The sequence below is a fragment of the Triticum aestivum genome, chromosome 5B (genome assembly GCF_018294505.1).
Source record: "Triticum aestivum cultivar Chinese Spring chromosome 5B, IWGSC CS RefSeq v2.1, whole genome shotgun sequence".
Lineage (NCBI taxonomy): Eukaryota > Viridiplantae > Streptophyta > Magnoliopsida > Poales > Poaceae > Triticum > Triticum aestivum.
In genome coordinates this window covers 399853345-399872100 of record NC_057807.1, presented here as the reverse complement: position 1 = coordinate 399872100, position 18756 = coordinate 399853345, and the positions used below count along the sequence as shown (strand labels likewise).

General features: G+C 46.8%; 2 long non-coding RNA genes across 3 annotated transcripts; both read left to right on the top strand.

The window, feature by feature from the left end:
• Nucleotides 1–10245: 10245 nt before the first annotated feature.
• On the top strand, nucleotides 10246–12808 carry LOC123112083 (uncharacterized). The gene is made up of 3 exons (XR_006455101.1): nucleotides 10246–10793; nucleotides 12244–12403; nucleotides 12488–12808. It is a non-coding gene; the product is annotated as an uncharacterized lncRNA (long non-coding RNA).
• Nucleotides 12809–15615: 2807 nt separating this feature from the next.
• Nucleotides 15616–18258, top strand: LOC123112082 (uncharacterized). Of its 2 annotated transcripts, XR_006455100.1 has the most exons (4): nucleotides 15616–16059; nucleotides 16156–16213; nucleotides 17662–17821; nucleotides 17907–18258. It is a non-coding gene; the product is annotated as an uncharacterized lncRNA (long non-coding RNA). The 2 variants fall into 2 exon arrangements; XR_006455099.1 differs by having other exon boundaries at nucleotides 15616–16213.
• The last annotated feature ends 498 nt before the right edge of the window (nucleotides 18259–18756 follow it).

Genomic DNA, 18756 nt, shown 5'->3' with positions numbered 1-18756 from the left:
GATTTGGAGATCATAATTCCTTTGCATTTGACAATTGAGTTAGTCAGTTGTTTCTATAAACTTATCTCCTTGCATTCTTTCCTCCTCTGGTTGAGTACCGATGCTCACATCAGGTACCTTGTGGACCACCAGATCCTTTGTTGGATTTTATCTGACAACGCCCTTCATATTCAATAACCTTGTGAGCCTTTTCTCTGATACATAATGCCTTTGGTAAATTGTATCGTCTGCTTCCTCAACCATGCTCTGCCTTCGAGCTTGAGTTAATTACTTCTAAAGGTTCTAGTATATGATTCTAAGATGCCCCGATGGGTTGAACCTATGCCTTCCTTAATATGTGTGAACTCGAAAGTTTTCACGAGTCATACACTTCTGGTATTTTGCCAGATAAAATTTCAACACTACAACTTCTTTGAAAGTGGGAAGTGAATGAAATATTATCCATTGGAGAAGTGGGAGTTGACCTTGAACTTTGTGTTCATGCCCATGGACACGATGTAGACCTTATCATTAAAGCTTCTCTTAAATTAATTATTCCTTTGGTATAAGTTCATCTTATATCTGGGATCTGGCCTTTTGCAATCGTGGTTCCGACCATGTTCTCCTTTAAATACCATTCCCTATGCAAGTTTAAACACTTGTCTTCTATAGAGCAATACCCCAGTCCAACCTCTACTTTGATCTGTCGTCGAGTATTACAACCTGGTATCTCGAGATTATCTTGGAACTGCATAATTTCTTATGAGTTCTTCATCAAGTACTACATACTCACCGATTAGGGCTCGGAGTTATTAAACACTCAAAGACACCGATAACTGAACCGAGTCTGCATTACGGTTCAACGACACTTGATAATCTTCTTTAAGTACGAGTTTGTAACCGATCACGCCATTCCTAGCCTGTTTGGCTATATCCTTGTCGTGCTGATTTTAACTGTGCTACCTGGTCCTTATTCCAGGAGCACCAGCTAAGCTTACGTCGATCTTCCTCGTCATACCATTTCTCCTTGACCAACAAACTTGATTTCGAGTTTGTGTCGTACCCATGGTTTCAATAACCTTTTGCTTCATCATTCCTTTGACTTGATGTCATCGCCAATTGATTACATCTTCATGAAATCTCTCGACGAATGTGTCGTGATCATCATCAACCTTATGAGCTCTTCCAGGATATCAACCGGATTCATGATGAGAAATACCATCCTTGCCCTCGATGATTTGTGTTGTCATCGACCACTTTATTGCCTTCCGTTCAACACAAACTTGTTCGTGTTTTGTGTTATACCTTAAGATGCTTGTTATCCAGCATTTGTTCGTCTTTACCTTGGAGTATTACCATCCTTTATGTCAAGAATGTTCTGAGATCTGTTCCACCTCTTCAGAATTCTTGACGTAGAAATACTTCTCACCGTCACCATTCTTTCTTGGTCCCTGTATTAATTCCAACAAGTGAACGGTGTTGTTTGGATTCTTTCCTTCTAGCAACCCTATTTTTTTAGTTAATGGTCGAAAGTTCATTCTTAGGCTATTGATTATTGAATCACCATTCTGACATTGGTCGTGCAACCCAACCCATATTTCGGGCGCACCTTTCAACCAATGTCTAATTGTGTATGTTTTCCTCGAGCATACTTCCTTATATCATTTGATCTGACAAATGTTATCTCCTTGTTCACTTAATTGTGGAAATCCATCTTTTGGGAATCTCGGTGAATTTCCGTTGAGTTCACCAGACACCTCCTTGTCCTCTCCTTGGTTTAATGATGAACTATTGCTTCAGAAACCCGCTCCCATAATTCATTTCTCGAGGATCTTGCAATGTCATTTCGACGATTTGTGTTGCACCTTTTTCCTCTCGGACCCCCTGAGTCTGAGGTTTCATGACACCAATTGGATATGAATCTCGGTCAGATATGATGGTTGGGGACAACTTTCCAAGAGTTATGATGTTGATCCTTTGATGACCCGGTAACATGATGTCATGCCTAGCACCCCCCCCCCCGGCTGGAGGACCTATCATTATAGATTCCTTTCAGCAAGGTTATCCATTCATCCATGAGGAAATTGTAAGACTTATTCTACAAGTTATTCCTGATGGATCCTTCGTTCTTTCCAAAGTCCGATCTTCACCTGAAGACCATGTCAATGCTATCTCGAAGCATGTCAATGGTACTCCGATTTGCAACAGGAACATTTGAAGCACGATGCTAGATTTTATTTATCATTTATCCTAACACCATTATATGGGTAATATCATGAGATTCTTCCCCCCCCCCTTACCTAAATGGTTTTCTACTTTATATCCTGTCATGGATATCTTGCTCTGCTTGTCCTTGGGAAGGATATACCCTTGAAATATGTGTTTAAACATATTTTCCTTTCCATTGTTCTGTTTAATCTGATGATCATATTTTCCTTCCATTGGTTTGTTTAAACCTTTTCTATGATCTATATGATATAAGCAGTAATAATCCACTGCTTGTGCAAACACCTCGATGTACAACTTTGTCAGTAAGACCCTGTTTCTAGTGTTGACGACATTTCGGTAGCCACCGACGGATGGGAACTTTGCCTATTGGTCCGCCTTGTTCAACGAGCAGGAAAATGGTTCTCTTCGTCCCTCGCCCTTGGTATCAATGTTGTTGTCGACATAACTGACAGGCTATCCTCTGACATGTCTTGCTTAAATGATCGTGCGAGACATTACCGCCCTTCCTACTTTTAACCCACATGGTGGGCCCATAACCCACAGTTCCACCAGGACCGAAACCTGACTCTCCTGTACACCCCCTATTCCCAAAGTTATTCCTCCTGCGTGGACTCGTACATAATTCATGAGCCACCTTCCGATGAGATCATCAATTCTGGCAATGAAAACAATAATTATTCCGTTGCTTGAAACCCCTTTCACCTTCTGACTAGGCATTGAACGATTGCCTGGCTGCCTGAAACTTCTTGTTGGACCTTCCAACTTTACTCTCGATGTGTTCTATTTGTTCAACTCGAGAGGTACTCATATCCTCATTCATGGGTTAATCCCAGGTTATTACCCTTATAGCATTCTGTCGTTTTCGATCTACCCCGTTACCTATTCGTAAATACGATGAAGATCCCGAAGAAAAGATGCCGACTTCATCATAAGGACCTGAAGCAGAGAAATGAAGACATCAATGTATTGGACCGGTTCTCTTCGAGAAGAGCAAGCCAGAATGAGAAGACCCGCTAGATTCGTAACCGAACCTTCCCCCCTTTCACTACCTCTTAAATCTCGGGACGAGATTTCTTGTAGTGGAGGAGATTTGTGACGCCCGGGTAATTAAACTACAGTAACCCTCTACTAAGGATGCCACGTCACCTCGGTTACTGTTGATAATCTCTCGTTAGTTCAAAAACCGATTCAAATTCAAATTCAAAATCAAGTAAACAATAAAAGTTTTCAAGTATTAAAACTAAAATGTTCGGAGTGAGCCAAATAATGCATAGGTAATTATAGTGGAGAAACCACACTTTTATAAAATATTTAAATACTCTAAATGAATATAACAGTAGCAAATACAGTTATTTAAATGCTTTAAAAATAATAAACATTTTCAAAACTAAATTGTCATAAGTATTAAACTATTGTGGCAGTGGCATAAATTTGTTAAATCTATTTAGGTGCCACTTTGGTAATTTACTAAAGCTAAAATAAAAGGAAACTGAAAGAAAGCAAAAATAGCAAATAAAAATAAGAAGAGGGAAAGAACCCCCGCTTCCCCCACTGGGCCTCGACCCAGCCGGCCCAGTCGGCCACCCCACCAGGCCGGCCGAACCTGGCAAGGGCCAACCGGCCAGCCCACCACCGCTCCCTTATCCACCCCCACTACCCGACACCCCAAACCCTAACTACCCCCACGACCCACCCCACATTCTCCCCCGACCCCCCCACTCTCTCCTCGCGCCCCCTCTTCTTGGTCCCGATCTGGATCGGGGCAGGCAACCCCGACGCCCCGTTTCTACCTCACCGGCGCCGCCTCCTCGTCCTCCTCCCCGCCGGAAACGCCCTGAGCACGGAGCCGCTCGACCCCGACGCCAGCACCCCCCCCCCCCTGAACGACGCCGCCCCGTGCTGGGCTTCCTCCTCAGCCCCACCGTCGGCGGCCATCATCACCGCCCGGAGCCCCACACCTCGTCGGGACCTCACCGCCGGCCTGCTTCCCCTCCGTTGCATCGTCTCCATCCTCCTCCTCGCCCCTCGTTGCCCCGGACCCTACACGCCCCCCGTGAGCACCTCTCCTCCTCCTTCCCCTGGGTTCCCGCTCGACGACCGCGGCCATAGCCGTCGTGCGCACGCGCGCTCGCACTCCCGCCGCGCGCCTCGCCTCACCTCCCCTCCCTGTGAGCCGCTCCGGCTAGCCCCGCCACTACCTCCACCACCGCGCCACCCGCGGCCCTCCGCCGCCTCTCCTGGCCGGCGTCGTGGGCGCCGGCGGCTTCGTCCATGGCCTCGCCCGGGCAGCCTCTGGGTTCGCCTCACGCCAGGCGCCCCTGCGCCCGTTAGCCCGCACGCCCGCAAGCCCTTGCGCCCGCTTAGGCCCCTGGGGCCAATGACAGCCGGGGCCCAGCCCCCAGAACTATTAAAAATAAAAAAAATGAATCAATAAAAATTATAATTAATTAATTAATTAATTAGTGAATTAATTAAGTTAATTAGTCCTATTTAATTAATCTGATTAACTTGTTAGTTTAATTAAACAGTAATTTGTTTAGCTAACCCCTAATAAAACTAATCAGAGTATGATAGGTGGGTCCCACTGGACCTATTGGTCAGGTTGACCAAGTCAACTCTGTTGACTGCTGATGTCAGCATGACATCATGCTGATGTCATAATTCCATTTTCGAATTAATTTAAATAATTAATTAAATTCCAGAAATTAATAAAATCTTTAGAAAATCATATCTTTTAATCCGTAACTCGGATGAAAATGTTTTCTACATGAAAGTTGCTCAGAACGATGAGACGAATCCGGATACGCGGTTCGTTCGTCCGCCGCACACCCCTAACCTATCGAACCCGCAACTTTCCCCCTCCGGCTCCTCTGCCCGAAAACACGAAACACCGGGGATATTTTCCCGGATGTTTCCCCCCTTAACCGGCATCACCTCATACCACGTTAGGGCCCGCCTAGCATCGTTACTTGTCTTGTCATGCATCGATATGCATCTGTTTACATGGTATTCATTGTTTCCCCCCCCCCTTTTCTCTCCGGTAGACTACGAGACCGACGCTGCTACTGCCCAGTTCGACTATGGAGTTGACGACCCCTCTCTCTTGCCAGAGCAACCAGGCAAGCCCCCCCCCCCCTTGATCACCAGATATCGCCTACTCTCCTCTATACTGCTTGCATTAGAGTAGTGTAGCATGTTACTGCTTTCCGTTATTCCTACCCTGATGCATAGCCTGTCTTTGCTACTTCTGTTGATACCTTTACCTGTATTCCTACTTGCCTAGTATAGGATGCTAGTATTTCCATCTGTGGCCCTACATTCTTGTCCGTCTGTTGTGCTATACTATCGGGTCGCGATCACTTGGGAGGTGATCACGGGTATATACTACTCCCTCCGTTCCTAAATACTTGTCTTTCTAGACATTTCAAATGACTACTACATACGGATGTATGTAGACATATTTTAGAGTGTAGATTCACTCATTTTGCTCCGTATGTAGTCATTTGTTGAAATGCCTAGAAAGACAAGTATTTAGGAACGGAGGGAGTATATACTTTATAAATGATACATGTGGAGACTAAAGTCGGGTCGGCTGGTGGAGCACCCGCGAGTGGATCTTTGTGGCGGAGCGACAGGGCAGGTTGAGACCGCCTAGGAGAGAGGTTGGCCTGGCCCTGTTCGGCGTTCGCGGATATTTACACGCTTAACGAGATCTTGGTATTTGATCTGAGTTGGCTACGAGCCTATACGCACTAACCATCTACGCGGGAGTAGTTATGGGTATCCCGACGTCGTGGTATCAGCCGAAGCACTTCAGACGTCAGCGACGGAGCGGCGCGCGCCGGATTGGACTGGAACGCCTGTTAGGCTAGGTCTGCTTCCGGCCGCCCTCGCAACGTGCAGGTGTGCTATGGGCGATGGGCCCAGACCCATGTGCGCTTAGGTTTAGACCGGCATGTTGGCCTCTCTGTTTTGCCTAGGTGGGGCTGCGACATGTTGATCTTCCGAGGCCGGCATGACCCAGGAAAGTGTGTCCGGCCAAATGGGATCAAGCGTGCTGGGTAAGTTGGTGCACCCCTGCAGGGAAGTTAATCTATTTGAATAGTCGTGATCTTCGGTAACAGGACGACTTGGAGTTGTACCTTGACCTTATGACAACTAGAACCTGATACTTAATAAAACACACCCTTCCAAGTTCCACAGACAACCCGGTGATCGCTTTTCCACAGGGCGACGAGGGGAGGATTGCCGGGTAGGATTATGCTATGCGATGCTACTGGAGATGCTACTTGGAGATGCTACTTGGAGATGCTACTTGGAGGACTTCAATCTACTCTCTTCTACATGCTACAAGACGGAGGCTGCCAGAAGCGTAGTCTTCGACAGGATTAGCTATACCCCTCTTATTCTGGCATTCTGCAGTTCAGTCCACCGACATGGCCCTTTACACATATACCCATGCATATGTAGTGTAGCTCCTTGCTTGCGAGTACTTTGGATGAGTACTCACGGTTGCTTTCTCCCCCCTTTTTCCCTCTTTCCCTCCTACCAGGTTGTCGCAACCAGATGCTGGAGCTCTGGAGCCAGACGCCACCATCGACGATGATTCCTACTACACTGGAGGTGCCTACTACTACGTGCAGGCTGCTGACGACGACCATGAGTAGTTTAGGAGGATCCCAGGCAGGAGGCCTGCGCCTCTTTCGATCTGTATCCCAGTTTGTGCTAGCCTTCTTAAGGCAAACTTGTTTAACTTATGTCCGTACTCAGATATTGTTGCTTCCGCTGACTCGTCTATGATCGAGCACTTGTATTCGAGCCCTCGAGGCCCCTGGCTTGTATTATGATGCTTGTATGACTTATTTATGTTTTTAGAGTTGTGTTGTGATATCTTCCCGTGAGTCCCTGATCTTGATCATACACGTTTGCGTGCATGATTAGTGTACGATTGAATCGGGGGCGTCACAAGCATGATGTAAGGTACTATCTCTTCAAGAGAGTCGAACCTGGGTAAAATCCCTATGTCCTTGTTACCCTTGTTCCAAGACATCTAGCTTAGGGACTAGCTTAGAATCCCTACCTCTAGATATGCGGATTTGTCTCCATCATAAAGTGTCGCTACCAGACAAAGTGTAATGAGTCTGGGCAACCACCTTTCAGCTGTACACTAGCTAAGCTCTCATACGGCAACTGTGATAAAGACTCCAGGTGATTATTGCATGTATATGACGGATTATATTTCCTCCAAAAAACCATTTGCATTTTTTAAACGGGCAGATGATTTCCCTTCCAATAACCGAGGAGAATTAGGCATTTTTTGGGGCGACTGATAGGCGCCGGCGCGCCGGCCGAACGTTTTGGCCGGTCGGCCTGCAGCCGTACGATGCAACTATTCTCAACCGTCTGATTCACCTCCAAGTGTCTTCGACCTCGTGCATACCCCGCCACATCGCGCATCTCGCTGGAAAAATCCCCCCGCTGCGCCATGCATCTCGCAGCGCACCCAGCCCCCCTTTGTTCCTGCAATCTCACAGCACTGCCGGTGTGCTGTAGGGCGCCGCTGGCCGCATGTCCACCACTGCTGGCTCCGCTCCACTGTCGTTTGTGTGCGGCTCCTCTAGCGACGGATGCAGCAAAACAAAAGCATTGATCCAACAAAAAACGTTGTGGGCGAACCAAAAACCGCTGCCGGCGCAAGCGAACCCCCACCACCTCAACATCCCACCACCCAACATTGCTGGTTCCAGCAAAAATAAACAACAAATTCTGCAAAATTTGATGCTGTTGCAGCAAAAACATGCGGTGCCAGCAAAAACACCATTCGGTTCCAACAAAGAATAACACCGGTCGCAGCAAAAAACTCCGTTGGTTCGAGCATCCTGCTGCCCTAGTTCTAGCACGTTGCCATCTCGCGGGTCACCGTCGTCGCAGCTTCTGTGAGCGCCCATGGCAACTTTCCTATTAGCTGGAGGCAGCTTTTTCACGGGCGGTTGCAGCCATGGACATGCAGGCAACTGCCCACTGCCGGTTAGCTTGGATAGTATGAATCTAGCAAAACAAATGGTTTGATTCCACCAAAACAAAAACATGGTTCCAGCAAAACAAAAACCCAGTTCCAGCAAAAAAGGCTCGCCGTCGTCGATGGCAGCAAAAAGCTTCACTAGTCCCAGCAAAAACAAACGTTGGTTGTAGCTTAGTGATTTGTCGGTTGCAGCATGTTCGACTCACCGCCAATATTGGTTGCAGCTTATCGCTCTACCGGTTCCATTCTCCGCTGGCCAGTTCCAGCAAAATTATTAGCTGGTTGCGCTGGAGGGGCAGGGGAAGAGGGGATGGACGACGGCCGTCAACACTGCCCAAACGGCTCCAGCACCACCCCCAACGGTGGCTACGAGCACCCTCCTACACCGTCGTGCCATGGCCCCTGCGCATCGCCACCGGTCGCAGCAGCAGGAGCGCCCCCCGTCGTGGTCGCTCCTGTTGTGGGGTGGATGGTGGGGTTGTCGGTTGGCTTTGGGTGCAGGCGTCCAGCTGCCGAGGCGTAGAGTAGATGAGAGAGAGCTGGGATGTACGTCCATGGTGGATTTGGTGGTCTGAAGCAGAGGCGGTTGAGGAAAATGAAGAAAGGAGATGAGGATAAGAAAAGAAGCGACGGGGAATAGCGGTGGAGTGGGGCCCATAGTGATTAGTCGTGCGGGCGCATGGAAGGGTGATGTGGCGCACTGACTCGCGACGCGGCCGGCCGAGCGCTCGACCGGTCATCCGTACCCAAACGTTTCCCTTTTTTAGTGGGAGTTAGATGTATATAAGCGTGGAAAGTGGCGGGAGATAATTTAATATATTTGATATTCGTATTCGATAAAAGGGACATTTACATTTGTGCCCCTAACTCGAACCCACTACTCAAATTTACCCCTAACTTTTTGATGTGCTCAAATTTGCCCCTAAAAAGCATTTTAAGTCACAGGAATGCCCTTCCATCTGGTCAAAGTTGTTTGACCAAAACTTTGAAAATTCATAACAAATTCATATGAACTTATAAGAATGCAAAATAAGATATCAAAATGCTCATAAAAACAACACCTATATGCACATGTCATTTACGTTCATGACAAAAGCAATTTTTAAAGCTTTTTAGGGTTTATAACATTAAAAACAATTTAGGGTGAATACAGATAAATGCACATGTAGGTGAGGAACGTAAATGACATGCGCGTATAGGTGATGTTTGTATGAACATTTGGATATCTTATTTGCATTTTTCTGACTTCGTATGAATTTGTTATGAATTTTCAAAGTTTTGGTCAAAAAACTTTAACCAGATGGGAGGGCATTCCTGCGACTTAAAATGATTTTTAGCGGCAAATTTGAGCACATCAAAAATTTAGGGGTAAATCTGAAAGTGGGCGCAAATTAGGAGCATAAATGTAAATGTCCCTCGATAAAATGCGTATGGCAAGTCAACATCTGCATCAGAACAAAAATGGAAGTGAATATGAGAAATATCCAATCTTACTTTACAAATATAAATTTGGTACCAAATTTTAGAAGAAATACCTATGCGGAAGCGGATCTATCCGTATCCAAAAAAGTTAGCAACTTTAAGAAACTATATGTCCATAAATTAGTCGGTGGGATGAGAGACAGAGAAATGTGAACGCATGCAATCAGGGAGAGAGATTTTTTTACTACCTTCCTATTGAGGAGTATCTACTACTTTTCATAGAAGGCATGTACTGGATGGTGAAAGGGCACACATGAAAATATGAGAGGAAAAGCGAAATACACCTTACATTGTGGAATATTTAAATACATTACAACCGCGCACTATTCCAGCCCTCTCACGCCTTTGAAGATTTTGGCCGTCAGATTAAGAATCTGGGTCATCTTGGCCGTCCGATGCTCAGTTTCGCGCTAACTGGGCCGCTGTCTAAGCGGCTCCTACTCCGATAGAAAAAACGGTGGCCTCTGGTTAATCGGGCATGTTTACACTCGGAGCTCATTCAACCCCACGAAGCCCGCAAACACGTCCCTCTCCTTCGTCTATCTCTTTCCCCGACCTCCCCTCGCCGCCGCCGCCACTGCCACTGTCGACACCAACCTCCAGCCACGGCGTTCCTCTCTCACCCGAGCGACGAAGGCACCCCCTTGACCTCGCCTCCGACCGTATCGTTGTGCGTCACCGCCGCCGCTGCCACTGTCGACGCCAACCTCGAGCCACGACATCCCTCTCTCGACCGAGCGACAAAGGCACCCCCGACGGCGGGTACACGTCGGACACGCACGAGGATCCGAAAGACCGCAAGCACAAGAAGGAGATGGTGGGCGAGTTGCCGCCGCAGGCCTGGTCCAGCTTCTTTCTACGCCAGGTTTGAACTTCTCGGTTGCCCCGTTGCTGGATCCTACCTCGGTCGAGCCCCCGGCAAGCAAGGTACGATCATACGTCATATGATCTTTTGGCGCGATCGAAATAGCATCGGTCACTTGCTGATGGAGGCACGGCCGGTCACGGTGTCTACAATGGCAGCATGTGGATGTGTATGCCCCGACCCCTCCTATACGTGCACCTCTGCAGCGATCTAAAGGTATGGACCATGCTAACCTGCCGTGGCACTCTACAACTACCATATTTCCAATTTCTTTCTGTTGAGATGGCGCTTTAGCCTTTGCACTTGAACTGTTTGATGAATTGCCGATATGATGTCAGTGTTCACCAGATATGATGTGAAAAATATGATATCTTCGGGTATTTATCCTCCTAAATATTCAGATATTCTAACCCTGTAATCCTCACTGCTCACGACTAGACATAGCTTTCTGATGTATCTTTTGGATTTGGTCGATGTCAATCAGATATCAGGACGTTTGTGAGGACATATATTTCCGATACCTGTATTCTGTAGCAAAAAAGTCTAATGTCTCTGTTCTCCAAATAATTGATTACCAACTCACTATACAGCTGCAGATTGGTCAATAACATCTTTTTTCATGTAAGAGCTAGGTGTTTTGATTGAAAGTATATTGGGGATGTATTGAAGTACTTTTTTTCTTTCCCTCTCCCCAGCATTTTTGATCTTCGATATATGCTATATCTCTTTCTACTTCTTTCATGCATTATAAGAAACATGTGACAGTGGACATGTTTAAGAAAAAAAAGAATATGGCAGTGGAGATCAGTAGATCTAATTTTCTTTGCTGTGCAAAATGTGTCTATTTTCTAATGTAAGGCCAACTTTCGCTTCTAGGATGTTTTTCCTTGGCTGCTGTATCTATTTCTAATTTGTTGCAAATTCAATATCTTCATACTAATTCACTGGTTTCATGATTGGCTCCTCACTAAGTTATCACTGGTTCTATGTTTTTTTCTCATGTATGTACATTGTGTTCATAACTGAAATCCCCTTTCCATGACGGAAGCTGATTCCAGATTTTTGACCTCTCTTCAAATTAAATTAAATATATTTGCTGTCAAGCTCTATCATTTATTTTGTGAGCTATTTAGGCCATCCTTATTCTGATTAAGCCAGACATTTTGTGAGTTACTTCTGTGTAATGGTACAACAGCTTTTCTCTGAGCTGGATGACCTGAAGCGATGCTTGATTCGATACATTTGAAGCGGCACGTTTACAGGACACATGCAGTTTTTTTCACTTTACATATGTTAAATATATTTGCATGGTGTGGTGTTGTTGCAGCGTTGAGGAAAAATAACAAGTTGTAACATATGAAAATAACCAATACTCCTAGAATTCCAGCTTATAGAGGCTATGGTAGGAATGTTGAGAGGTATGTCTGCTAGCTGCATTAGTTATTTTATAAATTGAGTGGGCAGAAATTTGGAGATTTCTGCGTTCTTTCTGTGGGCATCCATTCATTGGTCTGGCCTATTTTCATGTGTTGTAGTACATCGACTAAGAACAAGATCATTATTTTTATCCAGGACTACCAAGTTAAGAGTATTTAGACATTGTTTTGTTTCATTGAGTAAATTGGTCTTGTGAATCTAAATCTGTGTGTTTGTTTGACTAATGCAGGTGTAATTCCTCAAACATATTGGCTGGTCACCCGAGCCTAATTGACAAATTATTCAACCTGTTCATGGATCAGGCAAAATATTCCATTCATAATAAATGTATTTGGTTTGCTTTCGGTTTGTTGATTTTAACAAGCTTCGGAATACAATAGTTATGTTAGGTCAGTTGTTAGCTTTTTCATCTTCACAAATAGGTCAGTTATTAGCTTTTGACATATTCACAAATAACTGATGATACCTTGCAGGCTATTCAAACGAAAAAAACATGCATGCATCATGACCGGCTCAAGGTGGTTGGAGGTTATTTAATTTAGGTGAAACAGTTTCAACTTCAACTATTTGGTTTGGGAAGTATATATATACTCTTGCTGCTAGGAATAGCAGGCACCATGATATTCTCAGTTTTCTTTATTCTTGTCAAGCTTTACATCACAGCGACAAAGACATGCATGCGTCATGACCGGCTGGAGCTGGTTGGGCGATTAGTTACAGTATTGTCACATTATTATTGGGTATTTTTTCAATGCCTCATATTTGACAAAGGGGATTACATGTATTCTCTCAAAAAAATGACAAGTTTATAGGTGTACTTTTCAATATGTGCTGATGATGTTGATGAGACAAATTCAAGAGCCGATCAACGCCCCCCCCCCCCCCCCCCGCCCCCACGTCGTCCGTTCGGGCGACTCGGGAGGCGACTAGGGTTCCCACCTAGCGCCGCCCCCCCTGCCTCCTCCCCCCCTCGTCGCCACCCGAGGAGGCCGCCAGCAAGCCTGCGCGGTCGCCGGTGAAGGTGGCGGCGAGGCCCTGCTCGCTCCGTTCCTGGAGGAGGACGGCGGATCTGGGGCGGCGGCCCTTCATGGCGCGGCGGCGGCGTCCCCCCGGCTGGCGGCATCCGCGGGGGATCTCGGCCGGTGTTCCCGACCAGGCAGGTGGTGGGACGGCGGCGGGTGGTGGCTGTGGCATGGAGACCCCCCGCCAGATCTGAGGTTCGGCTCCCCTTCCCTTTGGCTCCTCACCCTCGCCGGTTTCAGCAGCTTCGGTCGCCGGATAGGCATGGATGGGTGCCTGGTGGTGTGGTTTTGGGACCGTGGGAAACCATCGGTCGGCTGTTCCGGTCCGGCGGCAGCGACGCCCTTGGGCGCCGCCCTTCCTCGTTGGAGGTGCAGCCGAGGTCCCACCCAATCCACCCCCGTTCCCCTCCCGGTGAAAGCCCAAAATCCTTCTTGGATTGGGCGGTGACAGCGCGCTGCGCGTCGTGTCCTCCTTGGAGGTGCCGCCTGGGGAGCGTGCGTTCGGGTGAGGGGCGACAAAGGTGGAGTTTTGGGTGGCTATGGTTCTCAGGTGGCTATGGGGAGGTCCGGCTCGCCCTCGTCGCTCTGCGACCTCTCCTGATGTCCTTGCTGCTCGTTCTTCAGTGGCTGCTCCCGGTGGCTTTCCCGCTGTCTTTCAGGGGTCCTTGGTTGCGCCGGTGTGTCATACGAGGTGTGCTTATGTCCTAGGAGGTGTGCTCTGTGCCTGTTCCAGGACTCGAGGTCGACATCTCTCCTGCTCTAGGGAGAGTGTCTCTCATGTCCGTCGGCGGCGCCTTTCGATCCAAGGCGAGAGGGTAGGGTCCCTCTACGGCGAGAGCAAAGGAAGATGATTTGTTTCCTCCAACCTTGGACTCAGTCATGTCCACAACTCCACTCTGTTTTGGCAGGTCCTCGTCGTGTTCATGTTGGTCGCAATCCTTGGTTCTTGGTTGCTGCGGTCTGCGGCGTGTACTAGCTTGGGCTTTCTCTTCTTTATGTTGTGAGCTTGTATACTGCGTTGAGTTGTAAGTTTCCTAGGGTGCTCCCTTGTATCATTCGGCCGATGTGCTTGATGTGGTGTTGTAATTCCTGGCCGGTTGATGGCTTCGTTAATTCAAAGCCGGGCTCATCGCGAGCCTTCGTTCTAAAAAAAATGTTGATGAGACGGGAAAACCATCTTTGTTTGTCTCCATCTCCGGACTATGGCAATCCTTCCCGGTAAAAGAGGTTTCACATCCGTTTGTTAGAATTAAATTTGTTTCATTTTAGTGCAAAAAAATAGCCGGTAGCTCAACCTGGCTGCTGAATGACTTAGAAAATATGTCATTGTGTTATTTGATTATTTGTAGTTCAGAGTGTGTCCTTCCATTTTTTGGGAATTGGTTGTGTGTGTTTTATGCCATCATACATTTTTATGGATTTCCTATTATTCTATCGAAAAAATAAACGGGCGCGGCAACGCGCGCCTATCATGATCTAGTTTAGGAAAAACAAATACACCTTATATAAAGGAATGAAGGGAGCCCAGCCTCGGACCGCACTTCGAATTTCAATGTGTCAATCATGCAGTTGTGACACTGGTTGTATTATGTTTGGGTGGACACCACTGGCGGAGCTATGTTGAGACCGAGGGGGCCCAGCCTCGGACCGAACTATGAAGGAAATTTTTGAGGAAGGGCTTACATGAGATTTGTTTTAGCAATTTACACCCCCAAATACTATTGTTTTTGCAAAGTAGCTCATCATAATATATTCTATCACCACAGAAAATTATGATTATTTACACTGTCTTTTCAGATTCGTATCATGGTGTCATTTTTTTAATGAAAATTGTAAGGGAAGCCTCTAAAGTATAAACAGAAACTCCAGTGGTATGCAGGGCCATGGCACGCTCTATCTTGGCCAGCTCGGCCACGATGATCTCCTGGCGAAGGCGGTCCTTCTGGAGCTGCCACAGCAGCGCGTCCCTCATCACCAGCATCGGGTCTCCTGCGTGCATCAGCAGCATTGTGCGGCCATTAGATGTGTCAGCGTGACAAGAATTCTACACCAGCGCGTCCCTTTGCACAACCGCTCTACAACATATGATCTGTCGGTGGAAGAGTTGTACTACTACATTTGCAAGTGTTTTTTATTCTTTTGGCGGTAAGATTGCACAAACTATGTCCGATTCTTTTATCTTGTGCCTCACAAACAGATCCGAAATATAGTTCTCTAGTATAAATTGTAAGGTATCCCACTCCCAGCGGTCGAGGTTCCCGAGTTCTTGGCTTGGAATCGAACCAGCGCCTGCATCTGAACCCAGGAAAACTGAAACAACCAAAAGGTGATAAATATGAGAGGGCACACATGAAAATATGAGAGGAAAAGCGAAATACACCTTACATTGTGGAATATTTAAATACATTACAACCGCGCACTATTCCAGCCCTCTCACGCATTTGAAGATTTTGGCCGTCAGATTAAGAATCTGGGTCATCTTGGCCGTCCGATGCTCAGTTTCGCGCTAACTGGGCCGCTGTCTAAGCGGCTCCTACTCCGAGAGAAAAAACGGTGGCCTCTGGTTAATCGGGCCTGTTTACACTCGGAGCTCATTCAACCCCACGAAGCCCGCAAACACGTCCCTCTCCTTCGTCTATCTCTTTCCCCGACCTCCCCTCGCCGCCGCCGCCACTGCCACTGTCGACGCCAACCTCCAGCCACGGCGTTCCTCTCTCACCCGAGCGACGAAGGCACCCCCTTGACCTCGCCTCCGACCGTATCGTTGTGCGTCACCGCCGCCGCTGCCACTGTCGACGCCAACCTCGAGCCACGACATCCCTCTCTCGACCGAGCGACAAAGGCACCCCCGACGGCGGGTACACGTCGGACACGCACGAGGATCCGAAAGACCGCAAGCACAAGAAGGAGATGGTGGGCGAGTTGCCGCCGCAGGCCTGGTCCAGCTTCTTTCTACGCCGGGTTTGAACTTCTCGGTTGCCCCGTTGCTGGATCCTACCTCGGTCGAGCCCCCGGCAAGCAAGGTACGATCATACGTCATATGATCTTTTGGCGCGATCGAAATAGCATCGGTCACTTGCTGATGGAGGCACGGCCGGTTACGGTGTCTACAATGGCAGCATGTGGATGTGTATGCCCCGACCCCTCCTATACGTGCACCTCTGCAGCGATCTAAAGGTATGGACCATGCTAACCTGCCGTGGCACTCTCTACAACTACCATATTTCCAATTTCTTTCTGTTGAGATGGCGCTTTAGCCTTTGCACTTGAACTGTTTGATGAATTGCCGATATGATGTCAGTGTTCACCAGATATGATGTGAAAAATATGATATCTTCGGGTATTTATCCTCCTAAATATTCAGATATTCTAACCCTGTAATCCTCACTGCTCACGACTAGACATAGCTTTCTGATGTATCTTTTGGATTTGGTCGATGTCAATCAGATATCAGGACGTTTGTGAGGACATATATTTCCGATACCTGTATTCTGTAGCAAAAAAGTCTAATGTCTCTGTTCTCCAAATAATTGATTACCAACTCACTATACAGCTGCAGATTGGTCAATAACATCTTTTTTCATGTTAGAGCTGGGTGTTTTGATTGAAAGTATATTGGGGATGTATTGAAGTATTTTTTTCTTTCCCTCTCCCCAGCATTTTGATCTTCGATATATGCTATATCTCTTTCTACTTCTTTCATGCATTATAAGAAACATGTGACAGTGGACATGTTTAAGAAAAAAAAGAATACGGCAGTGGAGATCAGTAGATCTAATTTTCTTTGCTGTGCAAAATGTGTCTATTCTCTAATGTAAGGCCAACTTTCGCTTCTAGGATGTTTTTCCTTGGCTGCTGTATCTATTTCTAATTTGTTGCAAATTCAATATCTTCATACTAATTCACTGGTTTCATGATTGGCTCCTCACTAAGTTATCACTGGTTCTATGTTTTTTCTCATGTATGTACATTGTGTTCATAACTGAAATCCCCTTTCCATGACGGAAGCTGATTCCAGATTTTTGACCTCTCTTCAAATTAAATTAAATATATTTTCTGTCAAGCTCTATCATTTATTTTGTGAGCTATTTAGGCCATCCTTATTCTGATTAAGCCAGACATTTTGTGAGTTACTTCTGTGTAATGGTACAACAGCTTTTCTCTGAGCTGGATGACCTGAAGCGATGCTTGATTCGGTATAGTTGAAGCGGCACGTTTACAGGACACATGCAGTTTTTTTCACTTTACATATGTTAAATTATATTTGCATGGTGTGGTGTTGTTGCAGCGTTGAGGAAAAATAACAGGTTGTAACATATGAAAATAACCAATACTCCTAGAATTCCAGCTTATAGAGGCTATGGTAGGAATGTTGAGAGGTATGTCTGCTAGCTGCATTAGTTATTTTATAAATTGAGTGGGCAGAAATTTGGAGATTTCTGCGTTCTTTCTGTGGGCCATCCATTCATTGGTTTGGCCTATTTTCATGTGTTGTAGTACATCGACTAAGAACAAGATCATTATTTATCAGGACTACCAAGTTAAGAGTATTTAGACATTGTTTTGTTTCATTGAGTAAATTGGTCTTGTGAATCTAAATCTGTGTGTTTGTTTGACTAATGCAGGTGTAATTCCTCAAGCATATTGGCTGGTCACCCGAGCCTAATTGACAAATTATTCAACCTGTTCATGGATCAGGCAAAATATTCCATTCATAATAAATGTATTTGGTTTGCTTTCAGTTTGTTGATTTTAACAAGCTTCGGAATACAATAGTTATGTTAGGTCAGTTGTTAGCTTTTTACATCTTCACAAATAGGTCAGTTATTAGCTTTTGACATATTCACAAATAACTGATGATACCTTGCAGGCTATTCAAACGAAAAAAACATGCATGCATCATGACCGGCTCGAGGTGGTTGGAGGTTATTTAATTTAGGTGAAACAGTTCCAACTTCAACTATTTGGTTTGGGAAGTATATATATACTCTTGCTGCTAGGAATAGCAGGCACCATGATATTCTCAGTTTTCTTTATTCTTGTCAAGCTTTACATCACAGCGACAAAGACATGCATGCGTCATGACCGGCTGGAGCTGGTTGGGCGATTAGTTACAGTATTGTCACACTATTATTGGGTATTTTTTCAATGCCTCATATTTGACAAAGGGGATTACATGTATTCTCTCAAAAAAATGACAAGTTTATAGGTGTACTTTTCAATATGTGCTGATGATGTTGATGAGACAAATTCAAGAGCCGATCAACGCCCCCCCCCCCGCCCCCGCGTCGTCCGTTCGGGCGACTCGGGAGGCGACTAGGGTTCCCACCTAGCGCCGCCCCCCCTGCCTCCTCCCCCCCTCGTCGCCACCCGAGGAGGCCGCCAGCAAGCCTGCGCGGTCGCCGGTGAAGGTGGCGGCGAGGCCCTGCTCGCTCCGTTCCTGGAGGAGGACGGCGGATCTGGGGCGGCGGCCCTTCATGGCGCGGCGGCGGCGTCCCCCCGGCTGGCGGCATCCGCGGGGGATCTCGGCCGGTGTTCCCGACCAGGCAGGTGGTGGGACGGCGGCGGGTGGTGGCTGTGGCGTGGAGACCCCCCGCCAGATCTGAGGTTCGGCTCCCCTTCCCTTTGGCTCCTCACCCTCGCCGGTTTCAGCAGCTTCGGTCGCCGGATAGGCGTGGATGGGTGCCTGGTGGTGTGGTTTTGGGACCGTGGGAAACCAT